Genomic DNA, 10,298 nt, shown 5'->3' with positions numbered 1-10,298 from the left:
GTGAGTACCGCCTCTCCAGGCTTAGCTTCGCTCGTCCTTCGAGCCGGAAGCTGCATACCTCCGTGTTTGTGACGACGGGGGTAGCGTGAGTATCTCCTCTCCAGGGATTTGTGATGATTTTGTCTTCGTAGTCCACGATGCTGCTTCGACGGTTGTTTTTTGATTTTGGTGCCGCTGAGGGCTAGATAACGCAGGGATCCGTCTAAGGGATGTGCAGTTACTCATAGGTTCTTGTGTCCCAACTTTTCATTGCGTAGTTGGTGTCCATTGGGGAATTTCTGATTCCTTGGGGATGCAGACACAAAGATGCTCGTTCTGATGTGAGCGATGCCTTATGATTGGCTGACGTCCTTTCGACGTTGGTGGAGTATCCCGGTTATCTTTATTCGGGTGACTCTTTTGATTTTCTGAATTTTGTTGCCTCTGTGTAGGCTATTATCCGCTGAGGGATTCTGTCGTATTGGTTTTGACTGGCCTCTTCTGTTAGGCGGATTATCTCGACGTTCGGTATGTGGTTGAATACCAAATTCCGCTTGGGGAATGGGTATTGATCTTTTGGATTTTCCTTTTTTGGAGGAGTGCCTCTGAGTAGGCAAATGTGAATTGAGGATTTTATGTATCCCAGAGTATTATTTAGAAAGCCTCTGCAGGCTTAACTTCACTCTTCGCTTGAGTTGGAAAGCTATCTTCCACGGAGGAAGTCAGAGTCCTTTGACTCGGATATTCTGTTCGGATGATCATTGCTTCCATTGGGGGATCTTACCGATCTTGCTTTGATAGCTCTTACTGGGGATTTGGTCCAAGAGTGTGAGCTGAGAAGTCTCTGGGGAGTATTATTTCGGCAAGCCTCTCCAGGCTCAATTATTCTGTATAATTTTTGGATTTTCTGTTCAGCCCAAGAGTGCAAGTTGAGATGTCTCTTGGGGAGTATTATTTCGGCAAGCCTTTCCAGGCTCAGTTATTCTGTACAATTGGGGAGTATTATTTCGGCAAGCCTCTCCAAGCTCAATTATTCTGTATGATGAGGGAGTATTATTTCGGCAAGCCTCTCTAGGCTCAGTTATTCTGTATGATGAGGGAGTATTATTTCGGCAAGCCTCTCCAGGCTCAGTTATTCTGTACGATGGGGGAGTATTATTTCGGCAAGCCTCTCCAGGCTCAGTTATTCTGTACGATTTATTGTTTTTTCTGAATTTCTGCCTTTTTTGTTGATTTCGGCTTTTTCTGTATTTTTGCCTTTTTTGTTGATTTTTGGCTTTTTCTGTACGGAAGGATCTCAAACACACTCACAGATGAAGTATGCAGAGGAATGAAGATGTTGTGATGAATGAGAATGGGCCAATACGGGCCGTATTGAATTCAATACGCCCGTATTGGTGTGGGCGTTATGGCCAATGCTGCCGTATTCATTTCGGTACGCCCGTATTGAGTTGAAAATTTGTTCATAACCCTGATTTTAGTACGGGTGTACTGAACATGGTACGGGCGCATTGTTTTTTCTGAAGTTTATATTTTTTGTTTTTTTTGTTTTTTTTTGTTTTTTTGTTTTTTTGTTTTTTTGTTTGTTTTTTCAATAAACAGAGAATAAGTGATCTTCCAGTACACCTATCATCTGTATGCATGTATGCGGTATGATGCACCTAATTCTATTTGATTCATTTTTCAAAAGAATTAACCGATGCGTTTCTCTGTTTGGATTTTTGCCATTCCTCTAGACGGGCTGTGCGTTGCCGATTTCTGTAACCGAGGAATGATGCGTGTTATATTGAGATGGGCGTCATCAACCCAGTGATCCTCCCCTTCCTTTAGAAGACATGTCAACCCTCCTATTGACCACTATATCTCCATGTTTCCACTAGATTATTCTAAAATCGTTTGGGACAAGAGAGAAAAGAAAGGAAAGATATTTTTTGTTCAGAAGTTTGTGTTTTAGAGGGGATTATTTTTTCGAAAATGGTTTTTGTAAGAATGGCTGGCCAAGGTAGGCTTATGTGTTTAGGCTTGTTTGATTAAACACTTATGAAGTTAAGGAAGTCTTGTTATTGACGTTGTGATTTGACAACTTAGATAGCTTCCCTTGAACCTTTCTTTTTGAATTCGGCTCATGGTACCATCATGGATTTCTTTTGCTTTTTTGATTGTCCTTATTTTTTGCCTAAAACACCCTTTTGTGGCGTCTCAGCGGACCTTTGTTTTTGTTCATTTTTGCAACCCTAACTTTTGCCTAGGTCACCCTTTCGTGGGATTCCTAGCAGGTCTTTTGCTCTTATTTTTGCGCAGCCCCCTTTTTGGGTTTCCTGCCGAGCTTCTTTTATTTTAAAGGATTTCTTTTTATCCATGATTGGACTTGTCGAGGCTAAGGGAAGGTGCTCCAAGTTGTCACACACACTTCCACATAAAAATGATGCGGGTTTATTATTATTAAGATGATTTTAACCTCATTCATGTTTATTCAAACAGGGTTAAAATAATGTGGTCTAGAAATTTATTGCAAGCAAGAAAAGAAGCAATAAGAAATAATAAAGAATGATTTTATTATAATTCTATAGGAAACATGTGCCCTATCGAGGCTCGGGGGTCGGGCTGTCCCCGAGGAGTAATCTCTAATAGTCATCAAGTCTATACATCCCTATCGGAAGGAGAAGAGCACTTGATGACGACGACCGGCCTTGACGCTTGTGAACCGGCCTTCCTAAAGATCTGGCTTAAAGAACGTCGAGAAGGATCTTGGTTCCTCTTCGTCCTTTGATCTTTATTAGGGTTGTATCCTAACCCTTGTTTTCCCGGATTATCCTTGATAGTGGGTAGCTCGGGAATTCCTTGGGAATCCTTGCCAAGTTCTTGTCCCGGCAAGTATCCGTTCTTGGTGAGCATGTAGGCTACCTTCTTCATTTCTCGGGGAAACGTTTCAACATTGGCAATCTCCAATGCTTGGAAGGAGGTTTCTAAAGCTTCCTCTGCTGCATCCACGTAATGTATGGTGGATGGCTTGCTGATGAGTATGTCATCTTCAGCTTGTACAGTCACCAGCTTGTCACCCACTATGAATTTGACTTTCTGGTGGAGCGTAGAAGGAACAGCTTTCGCATCATGAATCCAAGGTCGGCCGAGGAGACAGCTGTACGCGGGAGTAATGTCCATCACTTGAAATTCGACATTAAAGATGGTGGGTCCAATTTGGATTGGAAGAGTGATTTCTCCCACCACTTCTCTTTTAGAATCGTCGAAAGCTCGGACGATCATGTTGCTCGGGCGCATTTGGATTCCCTTGATTGCCACTTGCTCGAGCATTCTTTTTGGCATCACATTCAAGGAAGATCCATTATCTACCAAGACTTTAGCGATGTGATACTCCTTTCACTTTACAGAGATGTGCAAGGGCTTGTTGTGATTTGGTCCCCCAGCGGGGATTTCTTCATCGGTGAAAGAGAGATGATCATTAGCCGTGATGTGACTAACAATCCCCTCAAATTTGTCTTGGGAGATAGTGTGCGACACATATGCCTCGTTCAAGACTTTCAACAGAGCTTGCCGATGCGGTTCGGAGCTTAGGATCAACGACAACAGAGTGATCTTTGCTGGCGTCCTATGAAGTTGATCCACGATGGAGTACTCGCTCTGTCGGATATACTTTAACAGCTCATTAGTCTCCTCCTCGGATTCTTTATTTTCCTCCGTTTTTTATTTTTCTTTTTCTTTTCCTTTATTCTTGGGAGCTTTATCATGAAGATCTTCGGGAGTGTAGATCCTGCCACTCCTAGTCATGCCCCCAAGTCCAGCGATGTTGGAGATATCGCTGTCGGCAGAAGAATGGATGTCGTATATCCATGGCACAGCCTTATTCGATTCGTAGGGAAAAGGTCTTGGAGCAGTGATCCTTAATGGTATCGGACCTTCCCCTTTATTCGTCTTGATTACCAACAACGGAGTTGATGTGCGTTCGCTTGGCACGGTTGTTGGCTTGTCGCCACCGGCCCGAAACGGGCTTTCGGCATTCGCGAAGGATGGTTGGACTCTTTTAATTGTTTAAAAATATGGATTGCTAGAATGACGTATTCTCAAACTGAGACCTTGTCAAACGAGCAATTTTATTAAATGATTCACCAATCCATATTAATCCCAAGCGGGACCCTCCATGGATTAGTGGTTTTCGCAAAAGGAGGGTTCTTTGGAGTCGCCACCAATGTTTTACTCAAAACATTGGAAAAAAGGATAAGGCAATCGATTCAAAAATCGACTTCGGCCATTACAACCAGAGTCGGGTAAGGGAGTCGGTTACGCGTGGGGAAGGTGTTAGCACCCCACAGCGCCCCTTTCGGGTTCCCTATGACAGATTATTTCTAAAATAACAGCGTAAAATTACTAAATTACCCCTATTTATTATAAGCGATTATAAATTAACTATCTACATGATGACAGTTAAATATACAAACAGAAAGCAGTAAAGGGAAGGATTTTAAGAAGAAAACCTTTGAAGCGTGCTTTTATATATTTCGTAAAACTGGGAAGCTTTTTGGCGTTCCCTCGCTCTACAAGCCCGCTCGCTCCCTCCTATAAAATTTTGACTACGGAAATCCGGAGGATTTCCCTTCGACTAGGTTCGAATCTCCAAGCTAAGTGCTCGGAATTCCAGAACTTCGTCGGATCGACTCCCAGAGAGATTTCTAGGGCAGAACACTGCTCAAAAACCCCAGAATACTCAAGGAGGGAGTCAAAACTGAGTGAAAAAGTGTGTAATGACGTCCAATTGACGTCATATTTATAGGGAATAGGCGCAATACGGCCTACAGAAGCAATACGGCCGTATTGAAATTTTTGAACTTCAATACGGCCGTATTGAGTTCAATACGGCCGTATTGAAGTTCAGAAATTTCAATACGGCCGTATTGAGTTCAATACGGCTGTATTGAAGCTTCAATACGGCCGTATTGATTTCAGTACGGCCGTATTGACGTTTCAGAAACTTCAATACGCCGTATTGAGTTCACTGCGGCCGTATTGAAGCTTCAATACGGCCGTATTAAGTTCAGTACGGCCGTATTGGGCTTCATTCCCTCCACTTCCTTATTTTGAGCTATTCTAAGACCTCTAGACCTACAGAGAACCCTCCTAGGGCCTTCCAGGAGTCCTTCTGGCTGATCTTCCTTCAGTCTTCGAGAGTCTTCAAGCTTTATTTCCGACCCGGACAATTTTAGGGGTCTACAGCTGCCCCCCCCTTTACTTAGTCGGACGGTCTTTTGGTGTACCGGCTGACAAGTAAAGGAGTTGACCCAATTGTCCGGGTGATGTGCCAACCTTCTGACTTGTAGCGTCTTCCGGTGGAAAATTATAGAGTAGCCTCTCCAGGTTGTTGCATACCTCGGCGCTTCTGACAACCTCGGTAGCTAAGTTTAACACCAACGTGCCTCTGACGACGCTGATGGCTGAGTATTGTCTCTCCAGACCTTGAGTATTGTCTCTCCAGACCTTGAGTATTGTCTCTCCAGACCTTGAGTACTGTCTCTCCAGACCTTGTTTGAGTGCTGTCTCTCCAGACTCTGTTTGAGTACCGTCTCTCCAGACCTTGTTTGAGTACCGTCTCTCCAGACCTTGTTTGAGTACCGTCTCTCCAGACTTTGAGTACTGTCTCTCTAGACTTTGTTTGAGTACCGTCTCTCCAGACTTTGTTTGAGTACTGTCTCTCCAGACTTCGTTTGAGTATTGTCTCTCCAGACCTCGTTTGAGTATTGTCTCTCCAGACCTTGTTTGAGTATTGTCTCTCCAGACCTTGTTTGAGTACTGTCTCTCCAGACTTCGTTTGAGTATCGTCTCTCCAGACTTTGCCTCTCAAAGATGAGGTAGTTGAGTATAGTTTGTCTCCACAGTCCACAATGCTGCTTCGACGGTTTGTTTTTCTGATTTTGTGCCGCTGAGGGCTGGATAACGCAGGGATCCGTCTAGGGGATGTGCAGTCATTCATAGGTTCTTGTGTCCCAACTTGCATTGCTTAGTTGGTACCCATGGGAATTTTTGACTCCTTGGGGTGTAGACACAGATGCTCTCTCTCTGATTTGAGCGATGCCTTATGTTTGGCTGACGTCTTTTGACGTTGGTGGAGTATCCCGGTTATCCTTATTCGGGTGACTCTTTTTGATTTTCTGATTTTTACTGCCTCTGTGTAGGCTGTTATCCGCTGGGGATTCTGGATGTTGATTTTGTCTCCACAGTCCACGATGCTGCTTCGACGATTATTTTTGATTTTTATGCCACTGAGGGCTGGATAACGCAGGGATCCGTCTAGGGGATGTGCAGTTACTCATAGGTTCTTGTGTCCCAACTTTCCATTGAGTAGTTGGCGCCCATTGAGGAATTTCTGTTTCCTTGGGGTGTAGACACGAAGATGCTCTTTCTGAGATGAGCAGTGCCTTATGATTGGCTGACGTCCTTTGGACGTTGGTGGAGTATCCCGGTTATCCTTATTCGGGTATCTCTTTTGGGTTTTCTGATTTTTGTCGCCTCTGTGTAGGCTATTGTCCGCTGGGGGATTTTGTCATTCATTTTGATTAGCCTCTTCTGTTAGGCATATCATCTTGACGCTTGATGTTTGGCTAAGAGCCAGATTCCACTTGGGGAATTATTATTGATCTTTTCGATTTTCTCTTTTTGAAGAAGTGCCTCTAAGTAGGCGAATTATCTTGATGTTCAGTGTTTGGCTGAGTGCCGCATTCCGCTTGGGGAATATTTATTGAAATTTTTGATCTTTTGCTTTTTGTAGGAATGCCTCTTGAGTAGGCGACTGGGGATTTGGGGATCTTACGTACCCCAGAGTATTTTTAGGAAGCCTATACAGGCTTAGCCTCGCTCAGCGCTTTGAGTCGGAGAGCTATCTTCCACTGAGGAAGTGTTAAGTCCTTTGACTTGTATATACTGTTTGGATGATCGCACTTCCATTGGGGATTGCGTCGATTTTGCTTTGATAGCTCTCGCTGGGGATTTTTCCGTGAGCTTGAGCTGAGGTTCCCTCTGGGGAGTATTATTTCTGCGAGCCTCTCCAGGCTCAGTTATTCTGTACAGTTGGGGGAGTATTATTTCTGCAAGCCTCTCCAGGCTTTAGTTATTCTGAGGAAGTATTATTTCTGCAAGCCTCTCCAGGCTCAATTATTCTGAGAGTATTATTTCTGCAAGCCTCTCCAGGCTCAAATATTCTGAGAGTATTATTTCTGCAAGCCTCTCCAGGCTTTAGTTATGATGAAAGAGTATTATTTCGGCGAGCCTCTCCAGGCTCAATTATTCTGAAGGAGTTTTATTTCGGCAAGCCTCTCCAGGCTCAATTATTCTGCGGGAGTATTATTTAGGCAAGCCTCTCCAGGCTTTAGTTATGATGAAGGAGTATTATTTCGGCGAGCCTCTCCAGGCTCAATTATTCTGTATGATTTGTTGGATTTTCTGTATTTTGCCCTTTTTCGATTTTGGCTTTTTCTGTGTTTTTGCCTTTTTTGTTGATTTTGGCTTTTTCTGTGTTTTTGCCTTTTTTGTTGAGTTCGGCTTTTTCTGTATTTTTGTTGATTTCTATATTTTTGCCTTTTTTGTTGGTTTTGGCTTTTTCTGTATAGAAATGTCTCAGTTATTCTGAGAGAGTATTATTTCGGCGAGCCTCTCCAGGCTCAATTATTCTGAGAGAGTATTATTTCGGCGAGCCTCTCCAGGCTCAGTTATTTTGAGAGAGTATTATTTCGGCGAGCCTCTCCAGGCTCAGTTATTTTGAGAGAGTATTGTTTCGGCAAGCCTCTCCAGGCTCAGTTATTCTGAGAGTATTCTTTCGGCAAGCCTCTCCAGGCTCAGTTATTTTGAGAGTATTCTTTCGGCAAGCCTCTCCAGGCTCAGTTATTTTGTATGACGCTGTTGATTTTCTGAATCTTTGCATTTTGTTTGCTGCTGTCATACACAAGCAATTCTTCCTATTTTTTCTAATTTATGTAGTTGCCTCATGACGAGGTCTTTGAAAATTTCTTTATGGCCAATACGACCGCATCCATTTCAGTATGCCCGTATTGAATTGAAAATTTGTTCATAACCCTAATTTTGGTACGGGCGTACTGAACATGATACAGGCGTATTGTTTTTTCTGAAGTTTATATATTTTTTGTTTTTTCAATAAACAGAGAATAAGTGATCTTCCAGTACACCTATCATCTGTATGCATGTATGCAGTATGATGCACCTAATTCTATTTGATTCTTTTTTCAAAAGAATTAACCGATGCGTTTGTGTTTGGATTTTGCCATTCCTCCAGACGGACTGTGCTCTGCCGATTTCTGTTACCGAGGAATGATGCGTATTATATTTGAGATTTGGTGTCATCAACCAAATGATCCTTCCCTTTCTTTAGAAGATGTGTCAACCCTCCTATTGACCACTATATCTCCATGTTTCCACTAGATTATTCAAAAATCGTTGGGACAAGAGAGAAAAGAAGGAAAGGGTATATTTTTCAAAAGCTTGTGTTTTAGAGGGGATTATTTTATTTTTTTGAAAAATGGTTTTTTGTAAGAATGGCTGGCCATGGTAGGCTTATGTGTTTAGGCTTGTTCGATTAAACACTTATGAGGTTAAGCACATCTTTGTTATTAATGATTGTGTTTTGACAACTTGGATAGCTTTTCTTGAGCCCCTTGTTGAATTCAATTGATGGTACCATCATGGATTTATTTTGTTTTTTTCTTTTTTTGACGGCCCTTACTTTTGCCTAAAACACCCATTTGTGATGTCTTAGCGGGCTTTTGTTTTTGTTCATTATTTTGTAACCCTAATTTTTGCCTAGGTCACCCTTTTGTGGGATTCCTAGCGGGTCTTTTGCTCTTATTTTTGTGCAGCCCCCTTTTTGGGTTTCCTGCCGAGCTTTTTTTGTTTTTTTTTTAGGATTTTTGTCCTGAATGGATTTCTTTTTATCCATGACGGCACTTATTGAGGCCAAGAAAAGGTGCTCCAAGCTGTCATGCACACTTCCACATAAAAATGATGCGGGTTTATTGATTATTAAGACGATTTTAACCTCACTTATGTTCATTCAAACAGGGTTAAATAATGTGGTTTAGAATTTTATTGCAAGCAAGAAAAGAAGCAATAAGAAATTAATGAAGAATGATTTTATTATAATCGCAGCGGAAACATGTGCCCTATCGAGGCTCGGGGGTCGGGCTGTCCCCGAGGAGTGATCTCTAATAGTCACTGAGTCTATACATCCCTATTAGAAGGAAAAGGACACTTGATGACGACAGCTGGCCTTGACGTTTGTGAACCAGCCTTCCTAAAGATCTGGCTTAAAGAACGTCGAGAAGGATCTTGATTCCTCTTCGTTCTTTGATCTTTAAGAGGGTTGTATCCTAACCCTTGTTTCCCCGGATTATCCTTGATAATGGGTAGCTCCGGGATTCCTTGGGAGTCCTTGCCTAATCCTTGTCCTGGCAAGTATCCGTTCTTTGTGAGCATATGAGCTACCTTCTTCATTTCTCGGGGAAACGTTTCAACATTGGCAATTTCCAATGCTTGGAAGGCGGTTTCCAAAGCTTCCTCTGCTGCATCCACATATGGTATATTGGATGGCTTGCTGATGAGTATGTCATCTTCAGCTTGTACAGTCACCAGTTTGTCACCCACTATGAACTTGACTTTCTGGTGAAGCGTAGAGGGTACAGCTTTTGCATCATGAATCCAAGGTCGGCCGAGGAGACAGCTGTATGCGGGAGTGATATCCATCACTTGAAATTCGACGTTGAAGATAGTGGGTCCAACTTGGATTGGAAGATTGATTTCTCCCACTACTTCTCTTTTAGATCCGTCAAAAGCTCGAACGATCATGTTGCTCGGGCGCATTTGGACTCCCTTGATTGCCAATTGCTTGAGCGTTCTTTTTGGCATCATATTCAAGGAAGATCCATTATCTACCAAGACTTTAGCGATGTGATACTCCTTGCACTTTATAGAGATGTGCAAGGGCTTGTTGTGGTTTGATCCCTCGGCGGGGATTTCTTCATCGATGAAGGTGAGGTGATCATTAGCCTTGATGTGACTAACAATCCCCTCAAACTTGTCTTGGGAGATACTGTGCGACACGTATGCCTCGTTCAAGACTTTCAACAGAGCTTGCCGATGCGGTTCGGAGCATAGGATCAACGACAACAGAATAATCTTTGCTGGCGTCTTATGAAGTTGATCCATGATGGAGTACTCGCTCTGTCGGATAAATTTTAACAGCTAGTCTATCTCCTCCTCGGATTCTTTTTCCTCGGTTTTCTCCTTTACTTTTCCTTTATTCTTGG

The sequence above is a fragment of the Cajanus cajan genome, chromosome 1, assembly GCF_000230855.2.
Source record: "Cajanus cajan strain Asha chromosome 1, NIPB_CcT2T_4, whole genome shotgun sequence".
NCBI classification, from domain to species: Eukaryota; Viridiplantae; Streptophyta; class Magnoliopsida; order Fabales; family Fabaceae; genus Cajanus; species Cajanus cajan.
Note: the sequence above shows the minus strand (reverse complement) of the source record.